Here is a 12229-nt window from a genome sequence, read left to right as displayed (position 1 = left end):
GGCACTGATTGGCATTGATTATTGGCACTGATTGGCACTGGCAAGCAGTGTTAATTTTGTTGACTAAAACCCGACTAAAACATTTTAGTCAACTAACTTAATACCATTTTAGTCTACTAAAACAATTAAGATGACTAAAATCAGACTAAAATGGCATTTTAGTCAAAAGACCAAGGGCCATATTCACAGCAGAGATACGACGGAGTATCTCAGATACGCCGTCGTATCTCTCAGAGTATCTATGCGACTGATTATTCATAGAATCAGTTACGCATAGATAGCCCTAAGATCCGACAGGTGTAATTGTTTTACACTGTCGGATCTTAGGATGCAGTACCGCGGCCGCCGCTGGGGGCAGTTCGCGTCGTATTCCAGCGTCCGGTATGCAAATTAGCAGTTATGGCGATCCACGACGGATTTTCGCGTTCAGTACGTCGTCGCTAGTATAGTTTCCCGTCGCAATTTTAGGCGTCGTTTGACCTGCCCTAACTTTAGACAGCACACGTATGTGGTGTTTAAAGTATGGCCGTCGTTCCCGCGTCGAAATTTTAAAAAAATTTTGTCTTGCGTAAAACGTCCGGGAATACGAAAGTACGCTACGCACGTCGCACGTCATCGCAGTTCGAAAAAATGACGTCACTTCGCGCAAAGCACGGCGGGAATTTCGAAACGGAGCATGCGCAGTAGGTCCGGCGCGGGAGCGCGCCTAATTAAAATGGCACGCCCCCATTTGAATTACGCGGGCTTACGCCGGAGGCCGCCAGCGTAGGTTTTCATTGCAAGTGCTTTGTGAATCAGGCACTTGCGATGAAAACTTGCGGCGGTGTAACGTATCTACGATACGTTACGCCGCCGCACTTCTACGTGAATCTGGCCCTAAAGCCCTGTACACACGATCGGATATCTGATGAAATCTAATCCGATGGATTTTTTCGTCGGATATCCGATGAAGCTGACTTTCATCAGTCTTGCCCAGACACCATCGGTCAAAAATCTGACCTTGCCAAAATGCGGTGACGTAAAACACTACAACGTGCTGAGAAAAATTAAGTTCAATGCTTCCGAGCATGCGTCGACTTGATTCTGAGCATGCGTGGATTTTTGAACGATCGTTTTTTTATCTATAGGAAAATTTTAAAACATGTTCTATTTTTTTTCACCGATGGAAAACAAACCGATGTAGCCCACAAACAATCGGTTTGTCCGATGAAAACGGTCCATTTTCATCCCTGGGCATTTCCCCAGGCTTTGTTGTTATCTGCTTTAGCCTTCCTGAATGCTGCCAGCTATAGATGGGGTGGTGGACATGTTTTTGTTTACCTGTGGTGCTTGTATTGGTCCAGCAGCGCACCAACACCTTTGCAGCCATTGTGCTACATGCTGTTTGGTGTGCTCCTGCAGCTTTAAGGAGGGGTGACTCCCCTTCAGTCCACCTGCCCTCATCTATCCATTAGAATTATGTGCCTCCATTGTGGGGACGCTCAGGGCTAGATTCAGAGAGAGTTACGCCGGCGTATCAGTAGATACGCCGTCGTAACCCTGAATCTACGCCGTCGTAAATTTAAGCGTATTCTGGAAACCAGATACGCTTAAATTAGGCTAAGATACGAGTGGCGTAAGTCTCTTACGCCGTCGTATCTTAGTTGCATATTTACGCTGGCCGCTAGGTGGCGCTTCCGTCGTTTTCGGCGTAGAATATGCAAATGACCTAGATACGCAGATTTACAAATGTACGTACGCCCGGCGCTATTTTTTTTTACGTCGTTTACATTAGGCTTTTTCAGCGTAAGGTTGCTCCTGCTCTTATGAGGCGTACACAATGTTAAGTATGGACGTCGTTCCCGCTTAAAATTTTGAATTTTTTACGTCGTTTGCGTAAGTTGTTCGCGAATAGGGCTGGACGTAATTTACGTTTACGTCGAAAGCAATGACGTCCTTGCGGCGTACTTTGGAGCAATGCACACTGGGAAATTCCACGGACGGCGCATGCGCCGTTCGGGAAAAACGTCAATCACGTCGGGTCACCAATAATTAACATAAAACACGCCCCCTCATCCTCGCCGGCCCCATTTACGCTACGCCGCGTAACTTAGGAGGCAAGTGCTTTGTGAATACAGCACTTGCCTCACTGACTTACGGTGGCGTAGCGTAAATACGATACGCCGCCGCCGTAAAAATGCGTGGATGTACCTGAATCCAGCCCTCATTGTTTAGTGTTAGGACCACATATTACAGGGTGCCTCGGCGCGGCTCTGTGGCTCACGCATGCGTTTGCAAATGCGTGCGGACAAAACCCGTTTTTAACGCATACTGTTAGACAGGTTGATTGGCTGTTCTGCGAGCTGGTCGGTAACAGTGGCTGCGTTTGATGGCATGGCACAGTGGTGACAAATGATGGCACAGTGGCTGTGTTTAATGGCATGGCACAGTGGCTGCGTTTGATGGCATGGCACAGTGGTGACAATTGATGACACAGTGGCTGTGTTTGATGGCATGACACAGTGACTGCGTTTGATGGCATGGCACAGTGGTGACAATTGATGGGACAGTGGCTGCATTTGATGGCATGGCACAGTGGTGACAATTGATGGCACAGTGGCTGTGTTTGATGGCATGACACAGTGACTGCGTTTGATGGCATGGCACAGTGGTGACAATTGATGGCACAGTGGCTGCGTTTGATGGCATGGCACAGTGGCTGCGTTTGATGGCATGGCACAGTGGTGACAATTGATGGCACAGTGGCTGCGTTTGATGGCATGGCACAGTGACTGCATTTGATGGCATGGCACAGTGGTGACAATTGATGGCACAGTGGCTGCGTTTGATGGCATGGCACAGTGGTGACAATTTATGGCACAGTGGCTGCGTTTGATGGCATGGCACAGTGGCTGCGTTTAATGGCATGGCACAGTGGTGACAATTGATGGCACAGTGGCTGCGTTTGATGGCATGGCACAGTGGTGACAAATGACAATTGATGGCACAGTGGCTGCGTTTGATGGCATGGCACAGTGGTGACAATTGATGGGCCCAGTGGCTGCATTTGATGGGCACAGTGGCTGCATTTGATGGGCACAGTGAGGCTGCAATTGTTTTTTTTTTTTCATTTGCGCCCCCCCCCAAACATTTTGAGCACCAGCCACCACTGGTCGGTACGGTAAGTAGGCTTGGTTTTTCCCGTAGGCTTTGTTGTTAACTGATTGGCACTGGCAGGTGGCACTGATTGGCACTGGCAGGTTTCACACCGAGCCAATATAGTGTAACTGTGTGTAAAACTTACATATATAACTGAATGCAGAGAGAGGAGCTGTCAAAATTCAGCAGTGATGTCAGGGGTGGGCGGGACCCACCAAACACACCCAGCAGATATCAAACACCAGCCAATGATTGGGATGCTTAAGAAAAGGGGCGGGGTCACACACACACACATAGCAGCCCGCCCAGATCCCATCCCATTGGCTGGTGTTTAAAGGGGAGGTTCACCCTAAAAACGACTTTCTATTATTACATTGGCCCCCCACATTACAATACAATTATGCCTATTATGTTTTTTTTTATGCTGTACATACCTTGGTACAGCTAATTCACCCGTGGCTTCCGGGTTGCACGATTGCCAAAAGGAGCCGAACGGCAGTGCGCCAATCGTGACGCAGCTTACGCGACGGGGGGAGCTCGTTTTTGGTCATCATGTCAATCAACAAAAATGTTAGGAACGCCCACTCCCGCGGGACTCGCAACCCAGAAGCCACAGGTGAATTAGCTGTACCAAGGTATGTACAGCATACAAAAAAAACATAATAGGCATAATTGTATTGTAATGTGGGGGGCCAATGTAATACTAGAAACTCGTTTTTAGGGTGAACCTCCCCTTTAATATTTGTTGGGTTCCGCCCACCCCAAAGTCAATGCTTAATTTTGACAGCTCCTTTTCTCTGCATTCAGTTACATATGTCGGTTTCACACACTCAGAAGCTTGTACAGCTGATCCATCCTGAAAAGCCAGGTACACTCACAGAAATCCCCGCGGGGGGACACTAAAAATCTGTGACCGTCCCTGGAAATCTCGGACAGCTGTCATCTCCATTCGCTGTCTAGGAAGCGTCGTCTGCCAGCACTCCCTCCAGCCTACGTCACCATTTGCCAATACCAAACATGGCCGCCGGGGAATCGGCGTACGCGTGTACGGAGTCCAGGTTGGCCAGCCAAGGCGCATGCGCACTGGGGCGCCAGAGGGACAGCTTGTTTAACCCTCCGCCCAGGAGCCCATTCTGGAGCGGAGGGTGGGGGGAGAGGGCTCTGAGGGTGCCATGGCACCGGCGTAGACGCAAGCCGCCTAAGACGACCCGGAGCCCGCTATGTAGGACCGGAAAGAGGGCGGAGACCTGCGTAGTACCCACTCCCTGGGCGCTGACAGTGAGTCACGTGTCCGCACATGGGGCACCACTGGGCCCAGAGCAGCCTGCTGCCGTATAGGTACCGGGCCACTACAAACACCAGCATGCCCTGTAAGCCATTGGAGCGCCCCTGGCAGCCATTGGAGCGCCCCCAGCAGGTGGAGGAGGGCGGCAGGCTGCTCCTGGCATAGTGACAGCTCAGAAGTGTGTATGAGAGGCTTGTGAGTGTTTACTGTGGGAGCAGAAAGTGTTGTGATTGGCCAGACACTGTGCAATCTTATTAGGCCTCATCTATGCTGGGTGTTTAAGTTCTCTAATTGGCCAGACACTGTACAATCTTTATTAGGCCTCATCTATGCTGGGTGTTTAGCCCATGTACATCAAATCTCTGTTATTTTAGGAGGTATAAGCCTATTGCCAAGCCCCCTATAAAGAAGCCCTGGCAGCCTTGTATATGTGGCAGCTGGACGCAGTACTGAGTGGCGCTTGCGTTTATCTCTGTATGTATTCAGGGGCGTACAGCCCAAAGTCCTTGAATGCGCATGCATCAGCAATAGTGATGAGCTCCGACGTGTCCAGATCCTAAGCCCACCTGACCTATCCCGCCTGGAAGCTGTCACCGCAACCGCCAATCGGAAGTGTCCGAGTCATGCCCTGCAGCACTTTGTATACGTGCATGGAATGCCTTGGCTGCTTATGATTGGTAGAGTGCAGTGACAGCTTCCTGACAGGCGGCACTGATAGGTGGTACTGATTGGCACTGATGGTGAGGTACTGAGAGATTACTGACAGGTGTTAATGGTGGGCTCTGATTGGCACTGGCACACTGTATTGTTGGGGCACTGAATGACAGGTGATTTGGACAAATGAGGGGGCTGTGCTGATAATCAATGTGCTGATCATCAGCACAGACCCCCCCCCCCTCTATGACAGCGAGAGCCGCCGATTGCCTCTCCCTGTCAGCGTGAACCAAGAAATGTGATTGGTCACAGCTGATCACATGGTAAGAATCCTCTGACAGAGGATTCTTATCACGATCGGAGATGCGGCGTGTCAGACTGACATGCCGCTTACCCTCGTGGGCGCGTGCGCCGGCATGTTATCATGCTGGACATCATATGATGCCCAGTCAGGATAACAACCACTTCCCAGCCGTCAGTCTGCATACGATGGGCGGGGAGTGGTTAATCATATCGCCCAACGCCTGGGACATGTAATTCCAGGTGCAGCGCAGGTGTTTTTTTGTTTTGTTACATTTAGCCCTGCTGCTTGCCCGCTGTTCACACCAGTGTGGCTTTGAAATCTCGCTACTTCAGCGCAGTTTCTGTGTGGCTTGCGACTTCATTTGACAGAAGTCAATGCAAGTCGCAATGAAATCGCAGGAACCCTTTTTCAAATTGAATGCTTCCATTGGCACAAATGGGGTGTGACTTGTCTTGTGATTTGGAACTGTCAATTCGCATGACAAATTGCACTGGTGGGAACCTTTTTTTTTTTTTTTTCTGGCCCTTTAGCCTGGTTTCACACATTCCAGTTTCTGTATGCGATTTCCATACAGGTGTGATTATTTTTTATTTTTTTTCAGCGTACTCTATCAACTGCCTCCTTGTTTTCTTCAGTGCAGAAACACCTGTCGGTAGCAATCCTATGTAAACACTTCTCTCCGCATGCCACTATACTCTATCACAGGGATCCTCAAACTACGGCCCTCCAGCTGTTGTAGAACTATACATCCCATGAGGCATTGTAACACACTGACAATCACAGAAATGACTAAGCATGATGGGAATTGTAGTTCCTGAACAACTGGAGGGCCGTAGTTTGAAGACCCCTGCTCTATCACTTGTGGGTCTGGGAGGCACCGCTCTAAACTTACACAGGACCCTTTTTATAATCGCACTCAAAAACGCAATGCATGTGGATTGCATCTGTGTGAGCCACCTCTATAGGAAGACATATCTAGCCTGTCATGCTAATCCGTGCGTTTGAAAACACATCCAGAATTGCATATGTGTGAACCAGAGCCTATTGCTGGCAATGGCACTGTCCGAATCGGTGCAGTGCCGACTTTGCCGAACCGCTTCCCAAAAGTAGTTTCTGTACCACTTTTGGTGACTTCAGTGGATGATTTGTATAAACTTCAGCCCCGGAAGAATTGACCCACTTCCTGACCAGGCCATGTTTGCGATACGGCACTGCGTCACTTTAAAGGCCCGTACACACGATCGGATATTCCGTCAACAATTGTGTGATGGAATGGTTTTGTCGCATAATCCGACTGTCTGTACGCTCCATCAGACAATTGTCGGAATTTCCGGCAACAAGTGTTGGATAGCATGCTCTCAAATAGTCCGACAATAAATGTGTTCCATTGGATTATCCGATCGTGTGTGCACAAGACTAAAATCCAAAGTACAAATACGCATGCTCAGAACCAATGCAAACCATTAGACAACATTAGCAGAAGTTGCCCAAAGGGTGGCGCTAAAGAGCTGAAAAACAGAGTAGTTTTGTGTATGTTGGCTGAAAAAGTTCTGCCGTCTGTATGCAGAACAAGTTCATGGTCAGCGCCCTTCGGACAAAAATCCACGGATTTGTCTGATGGAAATCCGATTGTGTGTATGAGGCTTAACTGACAATTGTGCGGTCATGTGATGTCCCCCCCCCCCAACACAAATAGAGCTTTCTTTTGGTGGTATTTGATCACCTCTGCAGTTTTTATTTTGCACTATAATCAAAAAAAGACAATTTGAAACCCCCCCCCCCCCCCCCCAAAAAAAAAATAATAATAATAATTTCTTCATCAGTTTAGGCCAATATGTATTCTGCATATTTTTGGTAAAAAAATTGCAGTAAGCTTATATTTGGTTTGCGCAAAAGTTTTATAGCGTCTATAAAATAGGGGATAGATTTATGTTATTTTTATTTATTATTGCTATTTATTTTTTTACTAGTAATGGCGATTTTTAGCGGGACTGCGACATTGCGGCGGACAGATCGGACACCTTTGACACATTTTTGGGACCATTGACATTTAAACAGCGATCAGTGCTATAAAAATGCACAGTTTACTGAATGTCACTGGCAGGGAAGGGGTTAACACTAGGGGGTGATCAAGGGGTTAAATGTCTACGGCGCATGTGCCTTAGACAATGGTGCAGGCGCACTTTAGAAGCGGCACGGCGTTTTCGCAGCCGTGCCAACCTGCTGCAGTGTAACGATGGCGGCTTGTCGGCAACAGGTTAAATACATTTTCAGGGCACCATAAGGCACAGAACCATCAGGGGGGGAAAAGGGTCACTTACATTTTATTGCTTTAAATCCGTGGTCCACCTAAAATAAAAATATTAAAAGCCAGCAGCTACAAATACTGCAGCTGCTGACTTTGAATAAATGCACACTCGCCTGTCCAGGGTGCCCGCGATGTCGGCAGCAGAAGACGAGCAATCGCTCGTCTCTCGGGTGCCCCCGCCGCCATTCTCGGTGAGGGAATCGGGAAGATAAGTGTTGTGGCTTCACTGCCCTGTTCCCTACTGCGCATACGCGATTCGCTCTGCGCGTCTTTCACTGGTCCCCGCTGTGTTCTGGGAACTGTGTGTTTCCCAGAACACAGCAGGGGGCGAGAAGTGGCGTAGATAGCCGCAGAATCTGTGGGTATCTATGCTCCGAAGTGGGTGCAAATACCTAAATTATACAGGTATCTGCACCCCCCTGAAAGGTGCCAAATGTGACACCGGAGGGGGGGGGGGTTCCAAAAAGCAGAGGTTCAGTTTTTGTGTGTACCTCCGCTTTAAGTCCCCTGCCAACCTATTTAAAATTAACAGTCTGCCTTAATGCATCACACAATAACACACAATAAGGCACTGCATTTAAGAGGAATTGAACTCTACAAGATGTGCCCCCCCTTCCCCCCAAATAAATAAAAATAAAATAGCAGCTACAGTACCTACCTAGTCTCCAGACTTGCCTGTGGTCTCCATGCAGCTGTCTTTTCTCCATTACTGATTTACCATGACTTGTTCAGCACTGCGTTTCTGTGTGGAGGCAGCCATCTTGGTAGAGGCAGGGTTTTGCTTTTTCGTGTCGGAACCTCCAGTAAGGAAGCAGTATACAGCGCAGTAGTGACATCGCTGTATCCCCAGATCCAGACTATCAGTAACAGGCAGCAGTGCCTTGGGCCCCATTGTGATTTATTATTTGGGGAGGTTGTGGGCTCCCAGGTAAACCACAGGAAGCCATGTCTTGGTGATTAATTGCTAGTGATTTAAGAAGTTTGACTTTGCTGTTTAAACATATCCTGTGTAGCATAGGCCTTTACTACTCATATAACTGTTTACAATAATATGTCACTTTATGGCCTCAATATGGAGTCCTTCATGACCATGACTTTCAGTGTCTGTAGTAAAATGATGTGTCTGCTGTCATTTTACTCCCAAAATGCACTAGAATGGGGAACTTTTCAGCAACCCAGCTGTTCCTGCTCGGTTATCGCTCTTGTCATATTAACTATTTCATTACAGCACTATAGCTGAGAGACGGCTACAGCGCGGTTCTGAGAGTGTGCGTCCATGGATGTCCTCTTAGAATCACGCCCATAGTGTGCATCCGGCAAGCTCTGTGATCGCTGTGTTTTTCACACATAATTAATCACAGATTGAGTTAAAGGACCAATCACAGCGGCCCTTTACCATGTGATCAGCTGTGTCCAATCACAGGGATCACATGCTAAAAAAGCTTGCCAGTTATCAGCATTCCTTTTCTCACACGCTGTCATGAGAAGAGAACCAGCAAGTGTGACACTGGAGATATACAAAGATAATCAGGGCACCATTCATCAGTGCCTCATCTGTGCCCTGATTATGAGTGCAGCCCCATCAGTGAAGGAGAAATATGTATTTCTTTGCTAAATTTTATAATGGGTACTTTGACCACTTCAGCCCCGGAAGATTTGGCTGCACAATGACCGGGCCATTTTTTGCGATGCGGCACTGTGTCGCTTTAACTGACAATTGTGCGATGCTGTACCCAAACTAAATTTACGCCTTTTTTTATTTTTTCCCACAAATAGAGCTTTCTTTTGGTGGTATTTGATCATCTCTGCGTTTTTTTTTTTTTTTTTTGCGCTGTAAACAAAAGGTTGCTATTATATTAATAATAAAAAAAAGAAAAAAAAAAGCAAATTTGTTCTTCAGTTTAGGCCGATATTTATTTTTCTACATATTTTTGATAATAAAAATTTCAATAAGCGTATAGTGATTAGTTTTCACAAAAGTAATAGCAAAAATAGGAGATATATTTATGGCGTGTTTATTATTATTATTATTATTATTATTATTATTATTATTATTATTATTTTTTTACTAGTATTATTTTTTTTTTTTTTTTTACTAGTAATGGAGGTGGTCTGTGATTTTTATTGGGACTGCAACATTATGGTGGACATATCTGATACTTTTGACACATTTTTGGGACCATTGACAGCGATCAGTGCTATAAAAATGTGTGTAAATGTCACTGGCAGGGAAGGGGTTAACACTAGGGGGCGATCAACGGGTTAACTGTGTTCCCTAGTGTGTGTTCTAACTGTGGGGGAATGGGACTGACTAGAGGAGATGAAAGATTGCTGTTCCTAGCTAGTAGGAACTCACAATCTGCCTCTCCTCTCCTCCTCACAGGGCAGGGATGTTTACACACACATCCCTGTTCTGGCTCTTGTGCCAGTGGTCATCGCGACCGCTGGCCACGCACATCAGGACCCCTGCAGTGCAGTGCCTATTATCCCGCTTAAAGGAGCCAACGTACAGCTACAACGGTTCATGGGATCGTGCCGCCCTGCCACAGTATGACGGCAGGTGGTCGGCAAACGGTTAAATAACGTTGAACTCCAGCATGAGCATTATTTTGAATAAAATGTTCCCTCCCACATTTACACATAAATTACCTCAAGTTTTTAAAACCAGTCAAAGCAGAGCTGAGAAATCGGCATATTTACCTCAGTGACGTCTTTGGATGTCTTCTATTTGGGGCCACACACAGAAGGGATCTGTGATACTTCCCTTTGAGGCCTATTCTCTGGGACTCTAGTCATGGTCGTAAGACCAGCAGTGAGCGGGTTTGTGGGCAAAGACTGCCAAGTCTATTTATTTTCTGCTAACACCCACTTCCAGGCACACGGCTGATCCAACAGCTTCAGGAAAAGACGGGCTTCGAGATCTACAGACGAATCCCTCTAGTCTATGCCGCGTTGACCTGATGTCCGCACTGCAGAGTAAAGGCTTGTCTGCACTGGCTTTCCATATTCAATGGCTAGAAATTCTTTGAAAACTTGGCTCGGTTTTTTTCCCCCCCCCAATCGTGAGTGTTTTTTTTAACCCCTGCGCGAGAGCCCGTAGCTATACGTCGGCTCTGGCGCAGGCCACCCGACTCCTGTGCCCGGTGGGCACGATCGCGGGCACACGCGATCGCTCGTTACAGAGCGGGGACCGGGAGCTGTGTGTGTAAACACACAGCTCCCGGTCCTGTCAGGGAGAGAAATGCTGATCTTCTGTTCATAAAATGTATGAACAGAAGATTGGTCATTTCCCCTAGTGAGGCCACCCCCCTACAGTTAGAACACACCCAGGGAACATCCTTAACCCCTTTCCCGCCCCCTAGTGTTAATCCCTTCACTGCCAGTGGCATTTTTATAGTAATCCAATGCATTTTTATAGCACTGATCGCTATAAAAATGCCAATGGTCCCAAAAATGTGTCAAAAGTGTTCGCAGTGTCCGCCATAATGTCGCAGTACCGAAAAAAAAAACGCTGATCGCTGCCATTACTAGTAAAAAAAAAAAAAAAATTGTAAAAATACCCCCTATTTTGTAAACGCTATAACTTTTGCGCAAACCAATCAATAAACGCTTATTGCGATTTTTTTTCCGCAAAATATGTAGAAGAATACGTATCGGCCTAAACTGAGGAAATTTTTTTTTTTAATATATATTTTTGGGGGATATTTATTATAGCAAAAAGTAAAACATATTCATTTTTTTTTTCAAAATTGTCGCTCTATTTTTGTTTATTGCGCAAAAACTAAAAACCACAGAGGTGATCAAATACCACCAAAAGAAAGCTCTATTTGTGGGAAAAAAAGGACGCCAATTTTGTTTGGGAGCCACGTCGCACGACCGCGCAATTGTCAGTTAAAGCGACGCAGTGCCGAATCGCAAAAAGTGCTCTGGTCTTTGACCAGCAATATGGTCCGGGGGTTAAGTGGTTAAATGTGTGACCTCCCTTTGGTTGGGAAGTTAGCCTTGTGTTACTACTCTCAAACCGCCACTTTGGTGGGTACTGTACCTATTAATTGCATTGCTGAAATTGCATGAGACAGTTTTTGGGCATTTCAGAGGTGAAAAATAGATCATTTGCCGACTGGCACTGTTAAGAAAGAGAGAACCCGTTTTAGGTAAGCCACAAGATGGCTTTTTGCAATAATCGTTTTACTGGACATTTTTGCTTGGCAACTCTGGAAATCCCTTACCTGTCTATGCATCATGCTTTGATCCATTCAGAGGGTTTCCTTTTACAGCTCAGAGATTGGACTCTCTTACAACTGTAATGTAAGTTATTTCAAGCTGGGAAAACCAGCCGGCCGGCATTCCAGGTCAGTCTGGAGCTACAGCTGGGTGGAACAAGGAAGTGTCAGCCCCTGAAAGGGAGCAACCATGGGACTGCTGGAAGGAATCATCCAGGGATTTGGTATGTGAATGACCTCATTGAATGCCTTTTGCTAATTTTATTGTTGTTTGTATTGGAATATTTTTACATTGCTGGTGTATTGCAGTGTATTGG

At 46.7% G+C, this 12229-nt stretch overlaps 1 protein-coding gene across 2 annotated transcripts in view; it reads left to right on the top strand.

Moving 5' to 3' along the window:
• The first annotated feature begins 4216 nt into the window (after positions 1–4216).
• Positions 4217–12229, top strand: part of NADK (NAD kinase) — a 143300-nt gene continuing 135287 nt past the window's right edge. Inside the window, exon 1 of one of the 2 annotated variants that reach the window (XM_040325879.1) lies at positions 4217–4416. The gene's annotated coding sequence lies outside the window, so the exon portion shown is untranslated. Of the gene's footprint in view, positions 4417–12112; positions 12137–12229 lie in introns of those variants that run through there. The other variant, XM_040325882.1, reaches the window with a different exon arrangement.

The sequence above is a fragment of the Rana temporaria genome, chromosome 10 (genome assembly GCF_905171775.1).
Source record: "Rana temporaria chromosome 10, aRanTem1.1, whole genome shotgun sequence".
Classification (NCBI taxonomy): Eukaryota; Metazoa; Chordata; class Amphibia; order Anura; family Ranidae; genus Rana; species Rana temporaria.
The sequence above is the reverse complement of the archived record's forward strand: the minus strand, read 5'-3'. Positions and strand labels throughout refer to the sequence as shown.